Genomic DNA, 16,628 nt, shown 5'->3' on the forward strand with positions numbered 1-16,628 from the left:
AATGCCTGCAGCACCTGGGGTTCACAGCCGGTCTCCCATGCAGCTACTAACCAGGGCTGAAGCCGCTTAGCTTCCGCGATCTGACGAGAGCGGGCGCTTTCGGCTTAGTGTGGCCGCAGGCAACCTCCAAGGCGCCGTTCCGACGCCTTGAAGGTGAGGCTTCCCACGCGTGCTCATAGCCATTGGGCCTCAAACCCAAAACAACGCCTGCAGCACCTGGGGTTCACAGCCGGTCTCCCATGCAGCTACTAACCAGGCCTGAAGCCGCTTAGCTTCCGCGATCTGACGAGAGCGGGCGCTTTCGGCTTAGTGTGGCCGCAGGCAACCTCCAGGGCGCCGTTCCGGCGCCTTGAAGGTGAGGCTTCCCACGCGTGCTCATAGCCATTGGGCCTCAAACCCAAAACAATGCCTGCAGCACCTGGGGTTCACAGCCGGTCTCCCATGCAGCTACTAACCAGGCCTGAAGCCGCTTAGCTTCCGTGACGAGAGCGGGCGCTTTCGGCTTAGTGTGGCCGCAGGCAACCTCCAAGGCGCCGTTCCGGCGCCTTGAAGGTGAGGCTTCCCACGCGTGCTCATAGCCATTGGGCCTCAAACCCAAAACAACGCCTGCAGCACCTGGGGTTCACAGCCGGTCTCCCATGCAGCTACTAACCAGGCCTGAAGCCGCTTAGCTTCCGCGATCTGACGAGAGCGGGCGCTTTCGGCTTAGTGTGGCCGCAGGCAACCTCCAGGGCGCCGTTCCGGCGCCTTGAAGGTGAGGCTTCCCACGCGTGCTCATAGCCATTGGGCCTCAAACCCAAAACAATGCCTGCAGCACCTGGGGTTCACAGCCGGTCTCCCATGCAGCTACTAACCAGGCCTGAAGCCGCTTAGCTTCCGCGATCTGACGAGAGCGGGCGCTTTCGGCTTAGTGTGGCCGCAGGCAACCTCCAAGGCGCCGTTCCGGCGCCTTGAAGGTGAGGCTTCCCACGCGTGCTCATAGCCATTGGGCCTCAAACCCAAAACAATGCCTGCAGCACCTGGGTTTCACAGCCGGTCTCCCATGCAGCTACTAACCAGGCCTGAAGCCGCTTAGCTTCCGCGATCTGACGAGAGCGGGCGCTTTCGGCTTAGTGTGGCCGCAGGCAACCTCCAAGGCGCCGTTCCGGCGCCTTGAAGGTGAGGCTTCCCACGCGTGCTCATAGCCATTGGGCCTCAAACCCAAAACAACGCCTGCAGCACCTGGGGTTCACAGCCGGTCTCCCATGCAGCTACTAACCAGGCCTGAAGCCGCTTAGCTTCCGCGATCTGACGAGAGCGGGCGCTTTCGGCTTAGTGTGGCCGCAGGCAACCTCCAGGGCGCCGTTCCGGCGCCTTGAAGGTGAGGCTTCCCACGCGTGCTCATAGCCATTGGGCCTCAAACCCAAAACAATGCCTGCAGCACCTGGGGTTCACAGCCGGTCTCCCATGCAGCTACTAACCAGGCCTGAAGCCGCTTAGCTTCCGCGATCTGACGAGAGCAGGCGCTTTCGGCTTAGTGTGGCCGCAGGCAACCTCCAAGGCGCCGTTCCGGCGCCTTGAAGGTGAGGCTTCCTACGCGTGCTCATAGCCATTGGGCCTCAAACCCAAAACAATGCCTGCAGCACCTGGGGTTCACAGCCGGTCTCCCATGCAGCTACTAACCAGGCCTGAAGCCGCTTAGCTTCCGCGATCTGACGAGAGCGGGCGCTTTCGGCTTAGTGTGGCCGCAGGCAACCTCCAAGGCGCCGTTCCGGCGCCTTGAAGGTGAGGCTTCCCACGCGTGCTCATAGCCATTGGGCCTCAAACCCAAAACAACGCCTGCAGCACCTGGGGTTCACAGCCGGTCTCCCATGCAGCTACTAACCAGGCCTGAAGCCGCTTAGCTTCCGCGATCTGACGAGAGCGGGCGCTTTCGGCTTAGTGTGGCCGCAGGCAAACTCCAGGGCGCCTTGAAGGTGAGGCTTCCCACGCGTGCTCATAGCCATTGGGCCTCAAACCCAAAACAATGCCTGCAGCACCTGGGGTTCACAGCCGGTCTCCCATGCAGCTACTAACCAGGCCTGAAGCCGCTTAGCTTCCGCGATCTGACGAGAGCGGGCGCTTTCGGCTTAGTGTGGCCGCAGGCAACCTCCAAGGCGCCGTTCCGACGCCTTGAAGGTGAGGCTTCCCACGCGTGCTCATAGCCATTGGGCCTCAAACCCAAAACAACGCCTGCAGCACCTGGGGTTCACAGCCGGTCTCCCATGCAGCTACTAACCAGGCCTGAAGCCGCTTAGCTTCCGCGATCTGACGAGAGCGGGCGCTTTCGGCTTAGTGTGGCCGCAGGCAACCTCCAGGGCGCCGTTCCGGCGCCTTGAAGGTGAGGCTTCCCACGCGTGCTCATAGCCATTGGGCCTCAAACCCAAAACAATGCCTGCAGCACCTGGGGTTCACAGCCGGTCTCCCATGCAGCTACTAACCAGGCCTGAAGCCGCTTAGCTTCCGCGATCTGACGAGAGCGGGCGCTTTCGGCTTAGTGTGGCCGCAGGCAACGTCCAAGGCGCCGTTCCGGCGCCTTGAAGGTGAGGCTTCCCACGCGTGCTCATAGCCATTGGGCCTCACACCCAAAACAATGCCTGCAGCACCTGGGTTTCACAGCCGGTCTCCCATGCAGCTACTAACCAGGCCTGAAGCCGCTTAGCTTCCGCGATCTGACGAGAGCGGGCGCTTTCGGCTTAGTGTGGCCGCAGGCAACCTCCAAGGCGCCGTTCCGGCGCCTTGAAGGTGAGGCTTCCCACGCGTGCTCATAGCCATTGGGCCTCAAACCCAAAACAACGCCTGCAGCACCTGGGGTTCACAGCCGGTCTCCCATGCAGCTACTAACCAGGCCTGAAGCCGCTTAGCTTCCGCGATCTGACGAGAGCGGGCGCTTTCGGCTTAGTGTGGCCGCAGGCAACCTCCAGGGCGCCGTTCCGGCGCCTTGAAGGTGAGGCTTCCCACGCGTGCTCATAGCCATTGGGCCTCAAACCCAAAACAATGCCTGCAGCACCTGGGGTTCACAGCCGGTCTCCCATGCAGCTACTAACCAGGCCTGAAGCCGCTTAGCTTCGGCGATCTGACGAGAGCGGGCGCTTTCGGCTTAGTGTGGCCGCAGGCAACCTCCAAGGCGCCGTTCCGGCGCCTTGAAGGTGAGGCTTCCCACGCGTACTCATAGCCATTGGGCCTCAAACCCAAAACAACGCCTGCAGCACCTAGGGTTCACAGCCGGTCTCCCATGCAGCTACTAACCAGGCCTGAAGCCGCTTAGCTTCCGCGATCTGACGAGAGCGGGCGCTTTCGGCTTAGTGTGGCCGCAGGCAACCTCCAGGGCGTGCTCATAGCCATTGGGCCTCAAACCCAAAACAACGCCTGCAGCACCTGGGGTTCACAGCCGGTCTCCCATGCAGCTACTAACCAGGCCTGAAGCCGCTTAGCTTCCGCAATCTGACGAGAGCGGGCGCTTTCGGCTTAGTGTGGCCGCAGGCAACCTCCAGGGCGCCGTTCCGGCGCCTTGAAGGTGAGGCTTCCCACGCGTGCTCATAGCCATTGGGCCTCAAACCCAAAACAATGCCTGCAGCACCTGGGGTTCACAGCCGGTCTCCCATGCAGCTACTAACCAGGCCTGAAGCCGCTTAGCTTCCGCGATCTGACGAGAGCGGGCGCTTTCGGCTTAGTGTGGCCGCAGGCAACCTCCAAGGCGCCGTTCCGGCGCCTTGAAGGTGAGGCTTCCCACGCATGCTCATAGCCATTGGGCCTCAAACCCAAAACAACGCCTGCAGCACCTGGGGTTCACAGCCGGTCTCCCATGCAGCTACTAACCAGGCCTGAAGCCGCTTAGCTTCCGCGATCTGACGAGAGCGGGCGCTTTCGGCTTAGTGTGGCCGCAGGCAACCTCCAGGGCGCCGTTCCGGCGCCTTGAAGGTGAGGCTTCCCACGCGTGCTCATAGCCATTGGGCCTCAAACCCAAAACAATGCCTGCAGCACCTGGGGTTCACAGCCGGTCTCCCATGCAGCTACTAACCAGGCCTGAAGCCGCTTAGCTTCTGCGATCTGACGAGAGCGGGCGCTTTCGGCTTAGTGTGGCCGCAGGCAACCTCCAAGGCGCCGTTCCGGCGCCTTGAAGGTGAGGCTTCCCACGCGTGCTCATAGCCATTGGGCCTCAAACCCAAAACAACGCCTGCAGCACCTGGGGTTCACAGCCGGTCTCCCATGCAGCTACTAACCAGGCCTGAAGCCGCTTAGCTTCCGCAATCTGACGAGAGCGGGCGCTTTCGGCTTAGTGTGGCCGCAGGCAACCTCCAGGGCGCCGTTCCGGCGCCTTGAAGGTGAGGCTTCCCACGCGTGCTCATAGCCATTGGGCCTCAAACCCAAAACAATGCCTGCAGCACCTGGGGTTCACAGCCGGTCTCCCATGCAGCTACTAACCAGGCCTGAAGCCGCTTAGCTTCGGCGATCTGACGAGAGCGGGCGCTTTCGGCTTAGTGTGGCCGCAGGCAACCTCCAAGGCGCCGTTCCGGCGCCTTGAAGGTGAGGCTTCCCACGCGTACTCATAGCCATTGGGCCTCAAACCCAAAACAACGCCTGCAGCACCTAGGGTTCACAGCCGGTCTCCCATGCAGCTACTAACCAGGCCTGAAGCCGCTTAGCTTCCGCGATCTGACGAGAGCGGGCGCTTTCGGCTTAGTGTGGCCGCAGGCAACCTCCAGGGCGTGCTCATAGCCATTGGGCCTCAAACCCAAAACAACGCCTGCAGCACCTGGGGTTCACAGCCGGTCTCCCATGCAGCTACTAACCAGGCCTGAAGCCGCTTAGCTTCCGCAATCTGACGAGAGCGGGCGCTTTCGGCTTAGTGTGGCCGCAGGCAACCTCCAGGGCGCCGTTCCGGCGCCTTGAAGGTGAGGCTTCCCACGCGTGCTCATAGCCATTGGGCCTCAAACCCAAAACAATGCCTGCAGCACCTGGGGTTCACAGCCGGTCTCCCATGCAGCTACTAACCAGGCCTGAAGCCGCTTAGCTTCCGCGATCTGACGAGAGCGGGCGCTTTCGGCTTAGTGTGGCCGCAGGCAACCTCCAAGGCGCCGTTCCGGCGCCTTGAAGGTGAGGCTTCCCACGCATGCTCATAGCCATTGGGCCTCAAACCCAAAACAACGCCTGCAGCACCTGGGGTTCACAGCCGGTCTCCCATGCAGCTACTAACCAGGCCTGAAGCCGCTTAGCTTCCGCGATCTGACGAGAGCGGGCGCTTTCGGCTTAGTGTGGCCGCAGGCAACCTCCAGGGCGCCGTTCCGGCGCCTTGAAGGTGAGGCTTCCCACGCGTGCTCATAGCCATTGGGCCTCAAACCCAAAACAATGCCTGCAGCACCTGGGGTTCACAGCCGGTCTCCCATGCAGCTACTAACCAGGCCTGAAGCCGCTTAGCTTCTGCGATCTGACGAGAGCGGGCGCTTTCGGCTTAGTGTGGCCGCAGGCAACCTCCAAGGCGCCGTTCCGGCGCCTTGAAGGTGAGGCTTCCCACGCGTGCTCATAGCCATTGGGCCTCAAACCCAAAACAACACCTGCAGCACCTGGGGTTCACAGCCGGTCTCCCATGCAGCTACTAACCAAGCCTGAAGCCGCTTAGCTTCCGCGATCTGACGAGAGCGGGCGCTTTCGGCTTAGTGTGGCCGCAGGCAACCTCCAGGGCGCCGTTCCGGCGCCTTGAAGGTGAGGCTTCCCACGCGTGCTCATAGCCATTGGGCCTCAAACCCAAAACAATGCCTGCAGCACCTGGGGTTCACAGCCGGTCTCCCATGCAGCTACCAACCAGGCCTGAAGCCGCTTAGCTTCCGCGATCTGACGAGAGCAGGCACTTTCGGCTTAGTGTGGCCGCAGGCAACCTCCAAGGCGCCGTTCCGGCGCCTTGAAGGTGAGGCTTCCCACGCGTGCTCATAGCCATTGGGCCTCAAACCCAAAACAACGCCTGCAGCACCTGGGGTTCACAGCCGGTCTCCCATGCAGCTACTAACCAGGCCTGAAACCGCTTAGCTTCCGCGATCTGACGAGAGCGGGCGCTTTCGGCTTAGTGTGGCCGCAGGCAACCTCCAGGGCGCCGTTCCGGCGCCTTGAAGGTGAGGCTTCCCACGCGTGCTCATAGCCATTGGGCCTCAAACCCAAAACAATGCCTGCAGCACCTGGGGTTCACAGCCGGTCTCCCATGCAGCTACTAACCAGGCCTGAAGCCACTTAGCTTCCGCGATCTGACGAGAGCGGGCGCTTTCGGCTTAGTGTGGCCGCAGGCAACCTCCAAGGCGCCGTTCCGGCGCCTTGAAGGTGAGGCTTCCCACGCGTGCTCATAGCCATTGGGCCTCAAACCCAAAACAACGCCTGCAGCACCTGGGGTTCACAGCCGGTCTCCCATGCAGCTACTAACCAGGCCTGAAGCCGCTTAGCTTCCGCGATCTGGCGAGAGCGGGCGCTTTCGGCTTAGTGTGGCCGCAGGCAACCTCCAGGGCGCCGTTCCGGCGCCTTGAAGGTGAGGCTTCCCACGCGTGCTCATAGCCATTGGGCCTCAAACCCAAAACAATGCCTGCAGCACCTGGGGTTCACAGCCGGTCTCCCATGCAGCTACTAACCAGGCCTGAAGCCGCTTAGCTTCCGCGATCTGACGAGAGCGGGCGCTTTCGGCTTAGTGTGGCCGCAGGCAACCTCCAGGGCGCCGTTCCGGCGCCTTGAAGGTGAGGCTTCCCACGCGTGCTCATAGCCATTGGGCCTCAAACCCAAAACAATGCCTGCAGCACCTGGGGTTCACAGCCGGTCTCCCATGCAGCTACTAACCAGGCCTGAAGCCGCATAGCTTCCGCGATCTGACGAGAGCGGGCGCTTTCGGCTTAGTGTGGCAGCAGGCAACCTCCTGGGCGCCGTTCCGGCGCCTTGAAGGTGAGGCTTCCCACGCGTGCTCATAGCCATTGGGCCTCAAGCCCAAAACAATGCCTGCAGCACCTGGGGTTCACAGCCGGTCTCCCATGCAGCTACTAACCAGGCCTGAAGCCGCTTAGCTTCCGCGATCTGACGAGAGCGGGCGCTTTCGGCTTAGTGTGGCCGCAGGCAACCTCCAAGGCGCCGTTCCGGCGCCTTGAAGGTGAGGCTTCCCACGCGTGCTCATAGCCATTGGGCCTCAAACCCAAAACAACGCCTGCAGCACCTGGGGTTCACAGCCGGTCTCCCATGCAGCTACTAACCAGGCCTGAAGCCGCTTAGCTTCCGCGATCTGACGAGAGCGGGCGCTTTCGCCTTAGTGTGGCCGCAGGAAACCTCCAGGGCGCCGTTCCGGCGCCTTGAAGGTGAGGCTTCCCACGCGTGCTCATAGCCATTGGGCCTCAAACCCAAAACAATGCCTGCAGCACCTGGGGTTCACAGCCGGTCTCCCATGCAGCTACTAACCAGGCCTGAAGCCGCTTAGCTTCCGCGATCTGACGAGAGCGGGCGCTTTCGGTTTAGTGTGGCCGCAGGCAACCTCCAGGGCGCCGTTCCGGCGCCTTGAAGGTGAGGCTTCCCACGCGTGCTCATAGCCATTGGGCCTCAAACCCAAAACAATGCCTGCAGCACCTGGGGTTCACAGCCGGTCTCCCATGCAGCTACTAACCAGGCCTGAAGCCGCTTAGCTTCCGCGATCTGACGAGAGCGGGCGCTTTCGGCTTAGTGTGGCCGCAGGCAACCTCCAAGGTGCCGTTCCTGCGCCTTGAAGGTGAGGCTTCCCACGCGTGCTCATAGCCATTGGGCCTCAAACCCAAAACAACGCCTGCAGCACCTGGGGTTCACAGCCGGTCTCCCATGCAGCTACTAACCAGGCCTGAAGCCGCTTAGCTTCCGCGATCTGACGAGAGCGGGCGCTTTCGGCTTAGTGTGGCCGCAGGCATCCTCCAGGGCGCCGTTCCGGCGCCTTGAAGGTGAGGCTTCCCACGCGTGCTCATAGCCATTGGGCCTCAAACCCAAAACAATGCCTGCAGCACCTGGGGTTCACAGCCGGTCTCCCATGCAGCTACCAACCAGGCCTGAAGCCGCTTAGCTTCCGCGATCTGACGAGAGCGGGCGCTTTGGGCTTAGTGTGGCCGCAGGCAACCTCCAAGGCGCCGTTCCGGCGCCTTGAAGGTGAGGCTTCCCACGCGTGCTCATAGCCATTGGGCCTCAAACCCAAAACAACGCCTGCAGCACCTGGGGTTCACAGCCGGTCTCCCATGCAGCTACTAACCAGGCCTGAAGCCGCTTAGCTTCCGCGATCTGACGAGAGCGGGCGCTTTCGGCTTAGTGTGGCCGCAGGCAACCTCCAGGGCGCCGTTCCGGCGCCTTGAAGGTGAGGCTTCCCACGCGTGCTCATAGCCATTGGGCCTCAAACCCAAAACAATGCCTGCAGCACCTGGGGTTCACAGCCGGTCTCCCATGCAGCTACTAACCAGGCCTGAAGCCGCTTAGCTTCCGCGATCTGACGCTTTCGGCTTAGTGTGGCTGCAGGCAACCTCCAAGGTGCCGTTCCGGCGCCTTGAAGGTGAGGCTTCCCACGCGTGCTCATAGCCATTGGGCCTCAAACCCAAAACAACGCCTGCAGCACCTGGGGTTCACAGCCGGTCTCCCATGCAGCTACTAACCAGGCCTGAAGCCGCTTAGCTTCCGCGATCTGACGAGAGCAGGCGCTTTCGGCTTAGTGTGGCCGCAGGCAACCTCCAGGGCGCCGTTCCGGCGCCTTGAAGGTGAGGCTTCCCACGCGTGCTCATAGCCATTGGGCCTCAAACCCAAAACAATGCCTGCAGCACCTGGGGTTCACAGCCGGTCTCCCATGCAGCTACTAACCAGGCCTGAAGCCGCTTAGCTTCCGCGATCTGACGAGAGCGGGCGCTTTCGGCTTAGTGTGGCCGCAGGCAACCTCCAGGGCGCCGTTCCGGCGCCTTGAAGGTGAGGCTTCCCACGCGTGCTCATAGCCATTGGGCCTCAAACCCAAAACAATGCCTGCAGCACCTGGGGTTCACAGCCGGTCTCCCATGCAGCTACTAACCAGGCCTGAAGCCGCTTAGCTTCCGCGATCTGACGAGAGCGGGCGCTTTCGGCTTAGTGTGGCCGCAGGCAACCTCCAGGGCGCCGTTCCGGCGCCTTGAAGGTGAGGCTTCCGACGCGTGCTCATAGCCATTGGGCCTCAAACCCAAAACAATGCCTGCAGCACCTGGGGTTCACAGCCGGTCTCCCATGCAGCTACTAACCAGGCCTGAAGCCGCTTAGCTTTCGCGATCTGACGAGAGCGGGCGCTTTCGGCTTAGTGTGGCCGCAGGCAACCTCCAAGGCGCCGTTCCGGCGCCTTGAAGGTGAGGCTTCCCACGCGTGCTCATAGCCATTGGGCCTCAAACCCAAAACAATGCCTGCAGCACCTGGGGTTCACAGCCGGTCTCCCATGCAGCTACTACCCAGGCCTGAAGCCGCTTAGCGTCCGCGATCTGACGAGAGCGGGCGCTTTCGGCTTAGTGTGGCCGCAGGCAACCTCCAAGGCGCCGTTCCGGCGCCTTGAAGGTGAGGCTTCCCACGCGTGCTCATAGCCATTGGGCCTCAAACCCAAAACAACGCCTGCAGCACCTGGGGTTCACAGCCGGTCTCCCATGCAGCTACTAACCAGGCCTGAAGCCGCTTAGCTTCCGCGATCTGACGAGAGCGGGCGCTTTCGGCTTAGTGTGGCCGCAGACAACCTCCAGGGCGCCGTTCCGGCGCCTTGAAGGTGAGGCTTCCCACGCGTGCTCATAGCCATTGGGCCTCAAACCCAAAACAATGCCTGCAGCACCTGGGGTTCACAGCCGGTCTCCCATGCGGCTACTAACCAGGCCTGAAGCCGCTTAGCTTCCGCGATCTGACGAGAGCGGGCGCTTTCGGCTTGGTGTGGCCGCAGGCAACCTCCAAGGCGCCGTTCCGGCGCCTTGAAGGTGAGGCTTCCCACGCGTGCTCATAGCCATTGGGCCTCAAACCCAAAACAACGCCTGCAGCACCTGGGGTTCACAGCCGGTCTCCCATGCAGCTACTAACCAGGCCTGAAGCCGCTTAGCTTCCGCGATCTGACGAGAGCGGGCGCTTTCGGCTTAGTGTGGCCGCAGGCAACCTCCAGGGCGCCGTTCCGGCGCCTTGAAGGTGAGGCTTCCCACGCGTGCTCATAGCCATTGGGCCTCAAACCCAAAACAATGCCTGCAGCACCTGGGGTTCACAGCCGGTCTCCCATGCAGCTACTAACCAGGCCTGAAGCCGCTTAGCTTCCGCGATCTGACAAGATCGGGCGCTTTCGGCTTAGTGTGGCCGCAGGCAACCTCCAAGGCGCCGTTCCGGCGCCTTGAAGGTGAGGCTTCCCACGCGTGCTCATAGCCATTGGGCCTCAAACCCAAAACAACGCCTGCAGCACCTGGGGTTCACAGCCGGTCTCCCATGCAGCTACTAACCAGGCCTGAAGCCGCTTAGCTTCCGCGATCTGACGAGAGCAGGCGCTTTCGGCTTAGTGTGGCCGCAGGCAACCTCCAGGGCGCCGTTCCGGCGCCTTGAAGGTGAGGCTTCCCACGCGTGCTCATAGCCATTGGGCCTCAAACCCAAAACAATGCCTGCAGCACCTGGGGTTCACAGCCGGTCTCCCATGCAGCTACTAACCAGGCCTGAAGCCGCTTAGCTTCCGCGATCTGACGAGAGAGGGCGCTTTCGGCTTAGTGTGGCCGCAGGCAACCTCCAAGGCGCCGTTCCGGCGCCTTGAAGGTGAGGCTTCCCACGCGTGCTCATAGCCATTGGGCCTCAAACCCAAAACAACGCCTGCAGCACCTGGGGTTCACAGCCGGTCTCCCATGCAGCTACTAACCAGGCCTGAAGCCGCTTAGCTTCCGCGATCTGACGAGAGCGGGCGCTTTCGGCTTAGTGTGGCCGCAGGCAACCTCCAGGGCGCCGTTCCGGCGCCTTGAAGGTGAGGCTTCCCACGCGTGCTCATAGCCATTGGGCCTCAAACCCAAAACAATGCCTGCAGCACCTGGGGTTCACAGCCGGTCTCCCATGCAGCTACTAACCAGGCCTGAAGCCGCTTAGCTTCCACGATCTGACGAGAGCGGGCGCTTTCGGCTTAGTGTGGCCGCAGGCAACCTGCAAGGCGCCGTTCCGGCGCCTTGAAGGTGAGGCTTCCCACGCGTGCTCATAGCCATTGGGCCTCAAACCCAAAACAACGCCTGCAGCACCTGGGGTTCACAGCCGGTCTCCCATGCAGCTACTAACCAGGCCTGAAGCCGCTTAGCTTCCGCAATCTGACGAGAGCGGACGCTTTCGGCTTAGTGTGGCCGCAGGCAACCTCCAGGGCGCCGTTCCGGTGCCTTGAAGGTGAGGCTTCCCACGCGTGCTCATAGCCATTGGGCCTCAAACCCAAAACAATGCTTGCAGCACCTGGGGTTCACAGCCGGTCTCCCATGCAGCTACTAACCAGGCCTGAAGCCGCTTAGCTTCCGCGATCTGACGAGAGCGGGCGCTTTCGGCTTAGTGTGGCCGCAGGCAACCTCCAAGGCGCCGTTCCGGCGCCTTGAAGGTGAGGCTTCCCACGCGTGCTCATAGCCATTGGGCCTCAAACCCAAAACAACGCCTGCAGCACCTGGGGTTCACAGCCGGTCTCCCATGCAGCTACTAACCAGGCCTGAAGCCGCTTAGCTTCCGCGATCTGACGAGAGCGGGCGCTTTCGGCTTAGTGTGGCCGCAGGCAACCTCCAGGGCGCCGTTCCGGCGCCTTGAAGGTGAGGCTTCCCACGCGTGCTCATAGCCATTGGGCCTCAAACCCAAACCAATGCCTGCAGCACCTGGGGTTCACAGCCGTTCTCCCATGCAGCTACTAACCAGGCCTGAAGCCGCTTAGCTTCCGCGATCTGACAAGAGCGGGCGCTTTCGGCTTAGTGTGGCCGCAGGCAACCTCCAGGGCGCCGTTCCGGCGCCTTGAAGGTGAGGCTTCCCACGCGTGCTCATAGCCATTGGGCCTCAAACCCAAAACAATGCCTGCAGCACCTGGGGTTCACAGCCGGTCTCCCATGCAGCTACTAACAAGGCCTGAAGCCGCTTAGCTTCCGCGATCTGACGAGAGCGGGCGCTTTCGGCTTAGTGTGGCCGCAGGCAACCTCCAAGGCGCCGTTCCGGCGCCTTGAAGGTGAGGCTTCCCACGCGTGCTCATAGCCATTGGGCCTCAAACCCAAAACAACGCCTGCAGCACCTGGGGTTCACAGCCTGTCTCCCATGCAGCTACTAACCAGGCCTGAAGCCGCTTAGCTTCCGCGATCTGACGAGAGCGGGCGCTTTCGGCTTAGTGTGGCCGCAGGCAACCTCCAGGGCGCCGTTCCGGCGCCTTGAAGGTGAGGCTTCCCACGCGTGCCCATAGCCATTGGGCCTCAAACCCAAAACAATGCCTGCAGCAACTGGGGTTCACAGCCGGTCTCCCATTCAGCTACTAACCAGGCCTGAAGCCGCTTAGCTTCTTCGATCTGACGAGAGCGGGCGCTTTCGGCTTAGTGTGGCCGCAGGCAACCTCCAGGGCGCCGTTCCGGCGCCTTGAAGGTGAGGCTTCCCACGCGTGCTCATAGCCATTGGGCCTCAAATCCAAAACAATGCCTGCAGCACCTGGGGTTCACAGCCGGTCTCCCATGCAGCTACTAACCAGGCCTGAAGCCGCTTAGCTTCCGCGATCTGACGAGAGCGGGCGCTTTCGGCTTAGTGTGGCCGCAGGCAACCTCCAGGGCGCCGTTCCTGCGCCTTGAAGGTGAGGCTTCCCACGCGTGCTCATAGCCATTGGGCCTCAAACCCAAAACAACGCCTGCAGCACCTGGGGTTCACAGCCGGTCTCCCATGCAGCTACTAACCAGGCCTGAAGCCGCTTAGCTTCCGCGATCTGACGAGAGCGGGCGCTTTCGGCTTAGTGTGGCCGCAGGCAACCTCCAGGGCGCCGTTCCGGCGCCTTGAAGGTGAGGCTTCCCACGCGTGCTCATAGCCATTGGGCCTCAAACCCAAAACAATGCCTGCAGCACCTGGGGTTCACAGCCGGTCTCCCATGCAGCTACTAACCAGGCCTAAAGCCGCTTAGCTTCCGCGATCTGACGAGAGCGGGCGCTTTCGGCTTAGTGTGGCCGCAGGCAACCTCCAGGGCGCCGTTCCGGCGCCTTGAAGGTGAGGCTTCCCACGCGTGCTCATAGCCATTGGGCCTCAAACCCAAAACAATGCCTGCAGCACCTGGGGTTCACAGCCGGTCTCCCATGCAGCTACTAACCAGGCCTGAAGCCGCTTAGCTTCCGCGATCTGACGAGAGCGGGCGCTTTCGGCTTAGTGTGGCCGCAGGCAACCTCCAGGGCGCCGTTCCGGCGCCTTGAAGGTGAGGCTTCCCACGCGTGCTCATAGCCATTGGGCCTCAAACCCAAAACAATGCCTGCAGCACCTGGGGTTCACAGCCGGTCTCCCATGCAGCTACTAACCAGGCCTGAAGCCGCTTAGCTTCCGCGATCTGACGAGAGTGGGCGCTTTCGGCTTAGTGTGGCCGCAGGCAACCTCCAAGGCGCCGTTCCGGCGCCTTGAAGGTGAGGCTTCCCACGCGTGCTCATAGCCATTGGGCCTCAAACCCAAAACAACGCCTGCAGCACCTGGGGTTCACAGCCGGTCTCCCATGCAGCTACTAACCAGGCCTGAAGCCGCTTAGCTTCCGCGATCTGACGAGAGCGGGCGCTTTCGGCTTAGTGTGGCCGCAGGCATCCTCCAGGGCGCCGTTTCGGCTCCTTGAAGGTGAGGCTTCCCACGCGTGCTCATAGCCATTGGGCCTCAAACCCAAAACAATGCCTGCAGCACCTGGGGTTCACAGCCGGTCTCCCATGCAGCTACTAACCAGGCCTGAAGCCGCATAGCTTCCGTGATCTGACGAGAGCGGGCGCTTTCGGCTTAGTGTGGCCGCAGGCAACCTCCAGGGCGCCGTTCCGGCGCCTTGAAGGTGAGGCTTCCCACGCGTGCTCATAGCCATTGGGCCTCAAACCCAAAACAATGCCTGCAGCACCTGGGGTTCACAGCCGGTCTCCCATGCAGCTACTAACCAGGCCTGAAGCCGCTTAGCTTCCGCGATCTGACGAGAGCGGGCGCTTTCGGCTTAGTGTGGCCGCAGGCAACCTCCAGGGCGCCGTTCCGGCGCCTTGAAGGTGAGGCTTCCCACGCGTGCTCATAGCCATTGGGCCTCAAACCCAAAACAACGCCTGCAGCACCTGGGGTTCACAGCCGGTCTCCCATGCAGCTACTAACCAGGCCTGAAGCCGCTTAGCTTCCGCGATCTGACGAGAGCGGGCGCTTTCGGCTTAGTGTGGCCGCAGGCAACCTCCAGGGCGCCGTTCCGGCGCCTTGAAGGTGAGGCTTCCCACGCGTGCTCATAGCCATTGGGCCTCAAACCCAAAACAATGCCTGCAGCACCTGGGGTTCACAGCCGGTCTCCCATGCAGCTACTAACCAGGCCTGAAGCCGCTTAGCTTCCGCGATCTGACGACAGCGGGCGCTTTCGGCTTAGTGTGGCCGCAGGCAACCTCCAGGGCGCCGTTCCGGCGCCTTGAAGGTGAGGCTTCCCACGCGTGCTCATAGCCATTGGGCCTCAAACACAAAACAATGCCTGCAACACCTGGGGTTCACAGCCGGTCTCCCATGCAGCTACTAACCAGGCCTGAAGCCGCTTAGCTTCCGCGATCTGACGAGAGCGGGCGCTTTCGGCTTAGTGTGACCGCAGGTAACCTCCAAGGCGCCGTTCCGGCGCCTTGAAGGTGAGGCTTCCCACGCGTGCTCATAGCCATTGGGCCTCAAACCCAAAACAATGCCTGCAGCACCTGGGGTTCACAGCCGGTCTCCCATGCAGCTACTAACCAGGCCTGAAGCCGCTTAGCTTCCGCGATCTGACGAGAGCGGGCGCTTTCGGCTTAGTGTGGCCACAGGCAACCTCCAAGGCGCCGTTCCGGCGCCTTGAAGGTGAGGCTTCCCACGCGTGCTCATAGCCATTGGGCCTCAAACCCAAAACAACGCCTGCAGCACCTGGGGTTCACAGCCGGTCTCCCATGCAGCTACTAACCAGGCCTGAAGCCGCTTAGCTTCCGCGATCTGACGAGAGCGGGCGCTTTCGGCTTAGTGTGGCCGCAGGCAACCTCCAGGGCGCCGTTCCGGCGCCTTGAAGGTGAGGCTTCCCACGCGTGCTCATAGCCATTGGGCCTCAAACCCAAAACAATGCCTGCAGCACCTGGGGTTCACAGCCGGTCTCCCATGCAGCTACTAACCAGGCCTGAAGCCGCTTAGCTTCCGCGATCTGACGAGAGCGGGCGCTTTCGGCTTGGTGTGGCCGCAGGCAACCTCCAAGGCGCCGTTCCGGCGCCTTGAAGGTGAGGCTTCCCACGCGTGCTCATAGCCATTGGGCCTCAAACCCAAAACAACACCTGCAGCACCTGGGGTTCACAGCCGGTCTCCCATGCAGCTACTAACCAGGCCTGAAGCCGCTTAGCTTCCGCGATCTGACGAGAGCGGGCGCTTTCGGCTTAGTGTGGCCGCAGGCAACCTCCAGGGCGCCGTTCCGGCGCCTTGAAGGTGAGGCTTCCCACGCGTGCTCATAGCCATTGGGCCTCAAACCCAAAACAATGCCTGCAGCACCTGGGGTTCACAGCCGGTCTCCCATGCAGCTACTAACCAGGCCTGAAGCCGCTTAGCTTCCGCGATCTGACGAGAGCGGGCGCTTTCGGCTTAGTGTGGCCGCAGGCAACCTCCACGGCGCCGTTACGGCGCCTTGAAGGTGAGGCTTCCCACGCGTGCTCATAGCCATTGGGCCTCAAACCCAAAACAATGCCTGCAGCACCTGGGGTTCACAGCCGGTCTCCCATGCAGCTACTAACCAGGCCTGAAGCCGCTTAGCTTCCGCGATCTGACGAGAGCGGGCGCTTTCGGCTTAGTGTGGCCGCAGGCAACCTCCAGGGCGCCGTTCCGGCGCCTTGAAGGTAAAGCTTCCCACGCATGCTCATAGCCATTGGGCCTCAAACCCAAAACAATGCCTGCAGCACCTGGGGTTCACAGCCGGTCTCCCATGCAGCTACTAACCAGGCCTGAAGCCGCTTAGCTTCCGCGATCTGACGAGAGTGGGCGCTTTCGGCTTAGTGTGGCCGCAGGCAACCTCCAAGGCGCCGTTCCGGCGCCTTGAAGGTGAGGCTTCCCACGCGTGCTCATAGCCATTGGGCCTCAAACCCAAAACAACGCCTGCAGCACCTGGGGTTCACAGCCGGTCTCCCATGCAGCTACTAACCAGGCCTGAAGCCGCTTAGCTTCCGCGATCGGACGAGAGCGGGCGCTTTCGGCTTAGTGTGGCCGCAGGCAACCTCCAGGGCGCCGTTTCGGCTCCTTGAAGGTGAGGCTTCCCACGCGTGCTCATAGCCATTGGGCCTCAAACCCAAAACAATGCCTGCAGCACCTGGGGTTCACAGCCGGTCTCCCATGCAGCTACTAACCAGGCCTGAAGCCGCTTAGCTTCCGCGATCTGACGAGAGCGGGCGCTTTCGGCTTAGTGTGGCCGCAGGCAACCTCCAGGGCGCCGTTCCGGCGCCTTGAAGGTGAGGCTT

At 62.0% G+C, this 16,628-nt stretch overlaps 7 non-coding genes and 75 pseudogenes across 7 annotated transcripts; all 82 read right to left on the bottom strand.

Annotated features, from left to right (window-relative positions):
- Positions 1 to 2: 2 nt before the first annotated feature.
- LOC137559063 (5S ribosomal RNA) lies at positions 3 to 121 on the bottom strand (annotated as a pseudogene).
- An 84-nt stretch (positions 122 to 205) lies between these two features.
- On the bottom strand, positions 206 to 323 carry LOC137550145 (5S ribosomal RNA; annotated as a pseudogene).
- Positions 324 to 406: 83 nt separating this feature from the next.
- LOC137554136 (5S ribosomal RNA) lies at positions 407 to 520 on the bottom strand (annotated as a pseudogene).
- Positions 521 to 604: 84 nt separating this feature from the next.
- LOC137550146 (5S ribosomal RNA) lies at positions 605 to 722 on the bottom strand (annotated as a pseudogene).
- Positions 723 to 805: 83 nt separating this feature from the next.
- LOC137557912 (5S ribosomal RNA) lies at positions 806 to 924 on the bottom strand. The gene has a single exon (XR_011029639.1). It is a non-coding gene; the product is annotated as a 5S ribosomal RNA (ribosomal RNA).
- Positions 925 to 1,007: 83 nt separating this feature from the next.
- LOC137555201 (5S ribosomal RNA) lies at positions 1,008 to 1,126 on the bottom strand. Its single transcript, XR_011027897.1, has one exon. It is a non-coding gene; the product is annotated as a 5S ribosomal RNA (ribosomal RNA).
- Positions 1,127 to 1,210: 84 nt separating this feature from the next.
- Positions 1,211 to 1,328, bottom strand: LOC137550147 (5S ribosomal RNA; annotated as a pseudogene).
- An 84-nt stretch (positions 1,329 to 1,412) lies between these two features.
- On the bottom strand, positions 1,413 to 1,530 carry LOC137551782 (5S ribosomal RNA; annotated as a pseudogene).
- Positions 1,531 to 1,614: 84 nt separating this feature from the next.
- On the bottom strand, positions 1,615 to 1,732 carry LOC137550149 (5S ribosomal RNA; annotated as a pseudogene).
- Positions 1,733 to 1,816: 84 nt separating this feature from the next.
- On the bottom strand, positions 1,817 to 1,934 carry LOC137550150 (5S ribosomal RNA; annotated as a pseudogene).
- Positions 1,935 to 2,007: 73 nt separating this feature from the next.
- LOC137550151 (5S ribosomal RNA) lies at positions 2,008 to 2,125 on the bottom strand (annotated as a pseudogene).
- Positions 2,126 to 2,209: 84 nt separating this feature from the next.
- LOC137550152 (5S ribosomal RNA) lies at positions 2,210 to 2,327 on the bottom strand (annotated as a pseudogene).
- An 84-nt stretch (positions 2,328 to 2,411) lies between these two features.
- On the bottom strand, positions 2,412 to 2,529 carry LOC137550153 (5S ribosomal RNA; annotated as a pseudogene).
- An 84-nt stretch (positions 2,530 to 2,613) lies between these two features.
- Positions 2,614 to 2,731, bottom strand: LOC137549924 (5S ribosomal RNA; annotated as a pseudogene).
- Positions 2,732 to 2,815: 84 nt separating this feature from the next.
- LOC137550154 (5S ribosomal RNA) lies at positions 2,816 to 2,933 on the bottom strand (annotated as a pseudogene).
- Positions 2,934 to 3,017: 84 nt separating this feature from the next.
- On the bottom strand, positions 3,018 to 3,135 carry LOC137553032 (5S ribosomal RNA; annotated as a pseudogene).
- Positions 3,136 to 3,219: 84 nt separating this feature from the next.
- LOC137551947 (5S ribosomal RNA) lies at positions 3,220 to 3,337 on the bottom strand (annotated as a pseudogene).
- Positions 3,338 to 3,385: 48 nt separating this feature from the next.
- LOC137552353 (5S ribosomal RNA) lies at positions 3,386 to 3,503 on the bottom strand (annotated as a pseudogene).
- An 84-nt stretch (positions 3,504 to 3,587) lies between these two features.
- LOC137550155 (5S ribosomal RNA) lies at positions 3,588 to 3,705 on the bottom strand (annotated as a pseudogene).
- An 84-nt stretch (positions 3,706 to 3,789) lies between these two features.
- On the bottom strand, positions 3,790 to 3,907 carry LOC137550156 (5S ribosomal RNA; annotated as a pseudogene).
- An 84-nt stretch (positions 3,908 to 3,991) lies between these two features.
- Positions 3,992 to 4,109, bottom strand: LOC137552751 (5S ribosomal RNA; annotated as a pseudogene).
- An 84-nt stretch (positions 4,110 to 4,193) lies between these two features.
- Positions 4,194 to 4,311, bottom strand: LOC137552354 (5S ribosomal RNA; annotated as a pseudogene).
- Positions 4,312 to 4,395: 84 nt separating this feature from the next.
- On the bottom strand, positions 4,396 to 4,513 carry LOC137553033 (5S ribosomal RNA; annotated as a pseudogene).
- An 84-nt stretch (positions 4,514 to 4,597) lies between these two features.
- Positions 4,598 to 4,715, bottom strand: LOC137551948 (5S ribosomal RNA; annotated as a pseudogene).
- Positions 4,716 to 4,763: 48 nt separating this feature from the next.
- On the bottom strand, positions 4,764 to 4,881 carry LOC137552355 (5S ribosomal RNA; annotated as a pseudogene).
- Positions 4,882 to 4,965: 84 nt separating this feature from the next.
- Positions 4,966 to 5,083, bottom strand: LOC137550157 (5S ribosomal RNA; annotated as a pseudogene).
- An 84-nt stretch (positions 5,084 to 5,167) lies between these two features.
- On the bottom strand, positions 5,168 to 5,285 carry LOC137550158 (5S ribosomal RNA; annotated as a pseudogene).
- An 84-nt stretch (positions 5,286 to 5,369) lies between these two features.
- On the bottom strand, positions 5,370 to 5,487 carry LOC137552752 (5S ribosomal RNA; annotated as a pseudogene).
- An 84-nt stretch (positions 5,488 to 5,571) lies between these two features.
- Positions 5,572 to 5,689, bottom strand: LOC137551922 (5S ribosomal RNA; annotated as a pseudogene).
- Positions 5,690 to 5,773: 84 nt separating this feature from the next.
- LOC137553606 (5S ribosomal RNA) lies at positions 5,774 to 5,891 on the bottom strand (annotated as a pseudogene).
- An 84-nt stretch (positions 5,892 to 5,975) lies between these two features.
- On the bottom strand, positions 5,976 to 6,093 carry LOC137551490 (5S ribosomal RNA; annotated as a pseudogene).
- An 84-nt stretch (positions 6,094 to 6,177) lies between these two features.
- LOC137551906 (5S ribosomal RNA) lies at positions 6,178 to 6,295 on the bottom strand (annotated as a pseudogene).
- Positions 6,296 to 6,379: 84 nt separating this feature from the next.
- Positions 6,380 to 6,497, bottom strand: LOC137552513 (5S ribosomal RNA; annotated as a pseudogene).
- An 84-nt stretch (positions 6,498 to 6,581) lies between these two features.
- Positions 6,582 to 6,699, bottom strand: LOC137550160 (5S ribosomal RNA; annotated as a pseudogene).
- An 84-nt stretch (positions 6,700 to 6,783) lies between these two features.
- Positions 6,784 to 6,901, bottom strand: LOC137553848 (5S ribosomal RNA; annotated as a pseudogene).
- An 84-nt stretch (positions 6,902 to 6,985) lies between these two features.
- On the bottom strand, positions 6,986 to 7,103 carry LOC137550161 (5S ribosomal RNA; annotated as a pseudogene).
- An 84-nt stretch (positions 7,104 to 7,187) lies between these two features.
- Positions 7,188 to 7,305, bottom strand: LOC137552422 (5S ribosomal RNA; annotated as a pseudogene).
- Positions 7,306 to 7,389: 84 nt separating this feature from the next.
- Positions 7,390 to 7,507, bottom strand: LOC137552216 (5S ribosomal RNA; annotated as a pseudogene).
- An 84-nt stretch (positions 7,508 to 7,591) lies between these two features.
- On the bottom strand, positions 7,592 to 7,709 carry LOC137550162 (5S ribosomal RNA; annotated as a pseudogene).
- An 84-nt stretch (positions 7,710 to 7,793) lies between these two features.
- On the bottom strand, positions 7,794 to 7,911 carry LOC137550163 (5S ribosomal RNA; annotated as a pseudogene).
- An 84-nt stretch (positions 7,912 to 7,995) lies between these two features.
- On the bottom strand, positions 7,996 to 8,113 carry LOC137553437 (5S ribosomal RNA; annotated as a pseudogene).
- Positions 8,114 to 8,197: 84 nt separating this feature from the next.
- On the bottom strand, positions 8,198 to 8,315 carry LOC137550164 (5S ribosomal RNA; annotated as a pseudogene).
- A 276-nt stretch (positions 8,316 to 8,591) lies between these two features.
- Positions 8,592 to 8,709, bottom strand: LOC137551783 (5S ribosomal RNA; annotated as a pseudogene).
- An 84-nt stretch (positions 8,710 to 8,793) lies between these two features.
- On the bottom strand, positions 8,794 to 8,911 carry LOC137550165 (5S ribosomal RNA; annotated as a pseudogene).
- Positions 8,912 to 8,995: 84 nt separating this feature from the next.
- Positions 8,996 to 9,113, bottom strand: LOC137550166 (5S ribosomal RNA; annotated as a pseudogene).
- Positions 9,114 to 9,197: 84 nt separating this feature from the next.
- On the bottom strand, positions 9,198 to 9,315 carry LOC137552055 (5S ribosomal RNA; annotated as a pseudogene).
- An 84-nt stretch (positions 9,316 to 9,399) lies between these two features.
- Positions 9,400 to 9,517, bottom strand: LOC137551586 (5S ribosomal RNA; annotated as a pseudogene).
- An 84-nt stretch (positions 9,518 to 9,601) lies between these two features.
- On the bottom strand, positions 9,602 to 9,719 carry LOC137551265 (5S ribosomal RNA; annotated as a pseudogene).
- An 84-nt stretch (positions 9,720 to 9,803) lies between these two features.
- Positions 9,804 to 9,921, bottom strand: LOC137552560 (5S ribosomal RNA; annotated as a pseudogene).
- Positions 9,922 to 10,005: 84 nt separating this feature from the next.
- LOC137550168 (5S ribosomal RNA) lies at positions 10,006 to 10,123 on the bottom strand (annotated as a pseudogene).
- Positions 10,124 to 10,207: 84 nt separating this feature from the next.
- On the bottom strand, positions 10,208 to 10,325 carry LOC137553610 (5S ribosomal RNA; annotated as a pseudogene).
- An 84-nt stretch (positions 10,326 to 10,409) lies between these two features.
- On the bottom strand, positions 10,410 to 10,527 carry LOC137551784 (5S ribosomal RNA; annotated as a pseudogene).
- Positions 10,528 to 10,611: 84 nt separating this feature from the next.
- On the bottom strand, positions 10,612 to 10,729 carry LOC137553367 (5S ribosomal RNA; annotated as a pseudogene).
- An 84-nt stretch (positions 10,730 to 10,813) lies between these two features.
- On the bottom strand, positions 10,814 to 10,931 carry LOC137550169 (5S ribosomal RNA; annotated as a pseudogene).
- An 84-nt stretch (positions 10,932 to 11,015) lies between these two features.
- On the bottom strand, positions 11,016 to 11,133 carry LOC137552257 (5S ribosomal RNA; annotated as a pseudogene).
- An 84-nt stretch (positions 11,134 to 11,217) lies between these two features.
- Positions 11,218 to 11,335, bottom strand: LOC137553455 (5S ribosomal RNA; annotated as a pseudogene).
- Positions 11,336 to 11,419: 84 nt separating this feature from the next.
- On the bottom strand, positions 11,420 to 11,537 carry LOC137552328 (5S ribosomal RNA; annotated as a pseudogene).
- An 84-nt stretch (positions 11,538 to 11,621) lies between these two features.
- On the bottom strand, positions 11,622 to 11,739 carry LOC137550170 (5S ribosomal RNA; annotated as a pseudogene).
- An 84-nt stretch (positions 11,740 to 11,823) lies between these two features.
- Positions 11,824 to 11,941, bottom strand: LOC137554103 (5S ribosomal RNA; annotated as a pseudogene).
- Positions 11,942 to 12,025: 84 nt separating this feature from the next.
- On the bottom strand, positions 12,026 to 12,143 carry LOC137553082 (5S ribosomal RNA; annotated as a pseudogene).
- Positions 12,144 to 12,227: 84 nt separating this feature from the next.
- On the bottom strand, positions 12,228 to 12,345 carry LOC137553374 (5S ribosomal RNA; annotated as a pseudogene).
- Positions 12,346 to 12,429: 84 nt separating this feature from the next.
- Positions 12,430 to 12,547, bottom strand: LOC137554583 (5S ribosomal RNA; annotated as a pseudogene).
- An 84-nt stretch (positions 12,548 to 12,631) lies between these two features.
- Positions 12,632 to 12,749, bottom strand: LOC137550172 (5S ribosomal RNA; annotated as a pseudogene).
- An 84-nt stretch (positions 12,750 to 12,833) lies between these two features.
- LOC137550173 (5S ribosomal RNA) lies at positions 12,834 to 12,951 on the bottom strand (annotated as a pseudogene).
- An 84-nt stretch (positions 12,952 to 13,035) lies between these two features.
- LOC137549488 (5S ribosomal RNA) lies at positions 13,036 to 13,153 on the bottom strand (annotated as a pseudogene).
- Positions 13,154 to 13,237: 84 nt separating this feature from the next.
- LOC137550174 (5S ribosomal RNA) lies at positions 13,238 to 13,355 on the bottom strand (annotated as a pseudogene).
- An 84-nt stretch (positions 13,356 to 13,439) lies between these two features.
- Positions 13,440 to 13,557, bottom strand: LOC137553010 (5S ribosomal RNA; annotated as a pseudogene).
- An 84-nt stretch (positions 13,558 to 13,641) lies between these two features.
- LOC137550175 (5S ribosomal RNA) lies at positions 13,642 to 13,759 on the bottom strand (annotated as a pseudogene).
- Positions 13,760 to 13,843: 84 nt separating this feature from the next.
- On the bottom strand, positions 13,844 to 13,961 carry LOC137553953 (5S ribosomal RNA; annotated as a pseudogene).
- Positions 13,962 to 14,044: 83 nt separating this feature from the next.
- LOC137557923 (5S ribosomal RNA) lies at positions 14,045 to 14,163 on the bottom strand. Its single transcript, XR_011029640.1, has one exon. It is a non-coding gene; the product is annotated as a 5S ribosomal RNA (ribosomal RNA).
- An 84-nt stretch (positions 14,164 to 14,247) lies between these two features.
- Positions 14,248 to 14,365, bottom strand: LOC137550176 (5S ribosomal RNA; annotated as a pseudogene).
- Positions 14,366 to 14,448: 83 nt separating this feature from the next.
- On the bottom strand, positions 14,449 to 14,567 carry LOC137548962 (5S ribosomal RNA; annotated as a pseudogene).
- An 83-nt stretch (positions 14,568 to 14,650) lies between these two features.
- On the bottom strand, positions 14,651 to 14,769 carry LOC137548038 (5S ribosomal RNA; annotated as a pseudogene).
- Positions 14,770 to 14,852: 83 nt separating this feature from the next.
- LOC137556680 (5S ribosomal RNA) lies at positions 14,853 to 14,971 on the bottom strand. The gene has a single exon (XR_011029320.1). It is a non-coding gene; the product is annotated as a 5S ribosomal RNA (ribosomal RNA).
- Positions 14,972 to 15,055: 84 nt separating this feature from the next.
- Positions 15,056 to 15,173, bottom strand: LOC137550177 (5S ribosomal RNA; annotated as a pseudogene).
- Positions 15,174 to 15,256: 83 nt separating this feature from the next.
- Positions 15,257 to 15,375, bottom strand: LOC137557629 (5S ribosomal RNA; annotated as a pseudogene).
- Positions 15,376 to 15,459: 84 nt separating this feature from the next.
- Positions 15,460 to 15,577, bottom strand: LOC137550807 (5S ribosomal RNA; annotated as a pseudogene).
- Positions 15,578 to 15,660: 83 nt separating this feature from the next.
- LOC137557935 (5S ribosomal RNA) lies at positions 15,661 to 15,779 on the bottom strand. Its single transcript, XR_011029641.1, has one exon. It is a non-coding gene; the product is annotated as a 5S ribosomal RNA (ribosomal RNA).
- An 83-nt stretch (positions 15,780 to 15,862) lies between these two features.
- LOC137557947 (5S ribosomal RNA) lies at positions 15,863 to 15,981 on the bottom strand. The gene has a single exon (XR_011029642.1). It is a non-coding gene; the product is annotated as a 5S ribosomal RNA (ribosomal RNA).
- An 83-nt stretch (positions 15,982 to 16,064) lies between these two features.
- LOC137547537 (5S ribosomal RNA) lies at positions 16,065 to 16,183 on the bottom strand (annotated as a pseudogene).
- Positions 16,184 to 16,267: 84 nt separating this feature from the next.
- On the bottom strand, positions 16,268 to 16,385 carry LOC137549812 (5S ribosomal RNA; annotated as a pseudogene).
- Positions 16,386 to 16,468: 83 nt separating this feature from the next.
- LOC137557959 (5S ribosomal RNA) lies at positions 16,469 to 16,587 on the bottom strand. The gene has a single exon (XR_011029643.1). It is a non-coding gene; the product is annotated as a 5S ribosomal RNA (ribosomal RNA).
- Positions 16,588 to 16,628: the final 41 nt, after the last annotated feature.

The sequence above is a fragment of the Hyperolius riggenbachi genome, chromosome 2, assembly GCF_040937935.1.
Source record: "Hyperolius riggenbachi isolate aHypRig1 chromosome 2, aHypRig1.pri, whole genome shotgun sequence".
NCBI lineage: Eukaryota > Metazoa > Chordata > Amphibia > Anura > Hyperoliidae > Hyperolius > Hyperolius riggenbachi.